General features: G+C 50.6%; 1 long non-coding RNA gene across 1 annotated transcript in view; it reads left to right on the top strand.

Moving 5' to 3' along the window:
* Window positions 1–899: 899 nt before the first annotated feature.
* Window positions 900–4,239, top strand: part of LOC103254626 — a 6,109-nt gene continuing 2,769 nt past the window's right edge. The window contains exon 1 of the long non-coding RNA XR_503971.2: window positions 900–2,072. This is a non-coding gene — a long non-coding RNA (uncharacterized LOC103254626). The remainder of the gene's footprint in view (window positions 2,073–4,239) is intronic.

Below are 4,239 nucleotides of genomic sequence, written 5' to 3'. Positions count from 1 at the left end.
AGGATTCAGAACCCGAGCCCTGCTGTATAGTGAGAACACTGACACCCTCTGGGCCTCCACTTTCCTATCTGCAAAGTGGGTGATCTGACACCCCCGTGCTCTCTGCCCCATATCTTACAGGAAGAACAGTGACCCGCTGAAAAACAGAATTTTCCACTTCCTCTGGGCTGGCTACAGTCTGCGGTGTTTTATAAGTTCAGCTCTGGGTTTCGTGGTGGGATTTGTGTAGGAGGGTTCCGGGTGATGATTCAGTGGACAGGGAGCTCCTTGAGAAGTTGGAACAGGCTTTTCTTTCCTCAACTAAAATCCTGCTCTTTAAAGTACATGTTCATTCGGTGGCGAGAACATCATGGCCCAAAGACAGTGAAGTGATCCCCTGAAGACCGTCTGCTGTAGGAGCAGAAGCTGGACTCTAACGCTTACGATGTTTTTTGTCCACAGGCAAGGGCTTCTCTTCCGCATCCACACTCCCACCAGGAAGCTTAGTGGAGCCCACGGAGGCCACCCGGACCCCTTGAAGGACCTGGCTAAGTCGGACCACCTCTTGAGAGGCAAGAGCTCTGGATTCTATCGAGAATTCTGATTTGGGAGAATAAGGAAACTTCTGGGTTTGAAGAAACATCTGGGTAGAAAGCAAAGACCCCCGGGGTCTCACTAAGGATCAGTCTGTACTGCCCTGAGGAGCAATCAAGATGTGCGTTGCTGGAGGTGACCTGCGGCTGGAGAATATTTGTTAAACAAGACCTTGTGCGTCTTTCTTTTTTTTTTTTTTTGAGTTGGAGCCTCAATCTGTCACCCAGACTGGAGTGCAGTGGCCGCTCCTGGCCACCACAGCCTCGACCTGCTGGGTTCCGGCGATCCTTCCGCCTCAGCCTTCCGAGTAGCTGGAACCACAGGCACGTGCTACCACGCCCGGCTCATTTTTTGATCAGTTGTAGAGATGAGGTCTCACCAAGTTGCCCAGTGCTTCTTTCTTGTGGAAAACATGTCCTCAGCTGCTGCCTGCTTATGGGACTCCCCCCCACCCCTGCCAGCCCAGCCCGCCCAGCCTGGCAACCAGAGGGTTTTCTGCCACACCCTTTTGTGCCCCCTACCTACCACGGCTGCTCTGCCATTGTGCTCAGCTCGGCGATTCTTCTTGTTCGCTCCATTATCTTCCAGCCGGATATAGAGTGAATAGTTAACCACACTTAGAACAAATGGGATCTTACTTTTTGTTCCTGCTCCTTGTAAAGAGGCCAATGTTTGTGCATTACAAGCAGGCTTGGAAGAGTATCCCTCCTCACGTATTTGGCAACTGGGTCCCAGGTTCCAGAGTGATACACGGATAAGTGCAGAAGTTCATCGGGCTCCCAGACCTTCGGGCTGTTGGAGAAATCTTCAGCAAGGGAGTTGATGGGGAAGGCTGGTGTTCTCCAGGTTCAACTTTCTTTGTTTGGATCACACACAGGAGTCGACGGGAAGGACAAGAAAGGAACCCTCTTGTTCATTCCGACTATCTTCTAGTCAGCTGTGAAGACCCCTTCACTCAGGTGGCAGTGGGCTCCATGCCAGACCACAGTGCTTCATGACAGACTAGCCAGCTACCAGGGTTGGTGGTGTTTATTGAAGACGCCCTTCCCCCAGTGTGTGCTGATGACACACACACACCTGACACCCACTTGCGTCTTTTCTATGCCTTTCACTCTGTGGCCACCACCTCCGTGGTTAAAATCACTTCCTAGATATCGGTCATGGTAGCAACCTTGTCCAAAATGCAGAGTCAAAGATGTTTGAAACTTTGCTATTTCCAAAGCAAATGGATGGTTTGCTTTGATAAAAAGAATAAAAGCTTCCCTGTGTTGTCGATGATGTGCTTTTATGACCATTTAGTGACTTCCGTGTCTTCTAAGTGGAGCAGTGGGTCCTTGTGGCCATCTCGGCTTTGCTACAGAACGGTTGAGGAGAACCTCCTGGAGATGTCTAGAGCTATTGAAATGTAAGACTGTGGGCGTTCACCTTCCTTCCTCAACACACAGTTATAGCCATTGTATTCCTTGGATTTCTTCAGGTGTAAAGGAACAGAGAGCCACGTAGGTTTCCGTCCCAAATGCTGATTTATTCTAAAGTCTCAGTGGAAGTAAAGTAGATGGGAAATAGTCCTTGTGGCTGCCCAGCAAAGCCTTTCCCAGAAGCCCAAAGTCACTCAACACACCCAGTAGCTATAGAAAGGATAACGAGAGCCATAGCATCATGCTTGCAAGGTTCCCAGTCCTTGACGCCAGAATTCTGCTGTCACGATGAACTGAGGGCGATCAGCTGTCCCGGTTTGCCAGGATTAAAGGGTTTCTCGGGATGAAGGACTTTCAGGGCTAAACTTGGGGCAGTCCTGGGCAAACCGGAACAGCTTGTCACCCTTTGGGGTGACTCAATAACCCTGAGAGTCCCCTGCTTTAACCGATGGATGCTTCTGATTGATCTGGCCAGTCTCCATGCAGAGCTCTGTGTCCGGTCATTTCATGGGCCACTGGGCAGCCGTAGATGGATGCCACTGGATCAGGCACCAAGCCTGACCAAATCGATTGTGTCCAGGATGGTAGGGTTGCACGATGTTGAATGAAAACCTGAGTTCTCATTAAGAAACAAAACTAATCTAGCCACCAGGAGCCAGGGCAAAAGGACTGTAATGTGTGTGCACACGCATGCACATACACAACACACACACACACACGCACACACACATTCTGTAAAATAATGAGCCAAAACCAAAAAACTCTATCTTTGCTAGACGGAGACAGAGAGCTAAAATGTTTGGGATGGTGTTGTCTGGAAAGCAAAGGAGTTGGCTAGAGGACTTCCTGAAATTCCTTTGAACTCTAGAATTCTTTAAAATATCAAGGGCTGAATATGTACTTTCCCTCTAAAGTCTCCTGGGTAACCTTTGAGTTCAACTCAGATAGTGTGCAGTGGGGCCTCCCAGCTCATTCTTACCTTTCCAGACACTGGCTTTATCCGGGATGACGGAGCGGAACTTGGCGGTGGTGGTGGGGGCTGGGTGGCTGAGAGGGGAGTTGTCCCAGCCCGCGGTTTTGGTGTTCAGGATGAATAAGAACAATCTGAGGGTAGGTTAGCAAAAGCCAGGCTTCCGGGCTCGCGTGGCATCCTGAAGTTGTTGCCGCTTGTCAGGGCTTCTGGCCTCTACCTTTCCTGCTGGATGGTCGACAGGCATGGATGTTCGCACTGCTGCGACAGGAGCCTTCTGCTAAGCTGGCTCATCTTGTGTGGCAAAGCCACGGGGAGGTCATGACACGCTGGAAGAGCACGCAACACCCATGTGCCGCAGCGTTTGCCCTGTGCTGACCCTTGACTCCTCGCCATCTCTACCATCAGAGGGATGCTAGCCCACCCCCTTGGGTGCCATCTTTCTTTTTTGAAAGGATGAGCACATTTCAGATATCCCCTTCATGTATGCCCCATGGTCATTCTTTGGGTCCAGAAGGTGTCCCACTCTTGTGTCAAAGGCAGCAATCTCCTCTTTCTCTCACTGCCTCTCTCCACCCCCCACCTCTCTCTTTCTCTCTCTCTCCCTCTCCTTACCTCCTCATCCACATGCAGTCACAGCAGCATCCCAGAGGCTGAAGTGGTCTGAGGCCTCACCCTTCTCTACACCAGTCTCTGACTAGTGCGGGACTCCTCTTTCAAATATCTGGGAAGGGCTCATCCAGCCCTGGGGGAGAGGACAGTGAGAGAGGCTGAGTGGCATTCAGCCTGATGAGGAAGTGAAAGAATCTTAAAGAGCAGCTCACAGGTGGGCAGGTGGCCACCGATGTCAGTTTTTAGTGGGATTTTGTGCTAAATGCATTTTTTCCTCTGCCCTAAACCTCTCAGTCTCCTATTTCTGAATCCATGTAGTGTTTCATGCTGGTCAAAAAAAAGTAGAGAGTTCAGGGAGACCTGAGTTTTTGTCTCAGAAAATCTCTCTTCTGAGCTCATTCCATGTAAGATGAGTGTTTCAGGCCATGTGATCCCCGAAGCCCCTTCTAGCTCTGACATCCACGATGCTGGCACATTTGGTGCATAAGCCATCAGCTTTCTGGGACTTCATGTCTTAAAAAGTTGTTATAGCTGGGCTCAGTGGCTCAGCCTGTAATCCCGCACCTTTGGGAGGCTGAGGCGAGTGGATTGCCTGAGCCCACGGGTTCGAGACCCGCCTGGGCAACTTGGCGAGACCTCATCTCTACAATAACTCAAAAATCAGCC

This window comes from Carlito syrichta, unplaced genomic scaffold, assembly GCF_000164805.1.
Source record: "Carlito syrichta isolate Samal-C Ts95f unplaced genomic scaffold, Tarsius_syrichta-2.0.1 Scaffold287139, whole genome shotgun sequence".
Taxonomy (NCBI): domain Eukaryota; kingdom Metazoa; phylum Chordata; class Mammalia; order Primates; family Tarsiidae; genus Carlito; species Carlito syrichta.
Note: the sequence above shows the minus strand (reverse complement) of the source record. Positions and strands in the feature narration are given on the sequence as shown.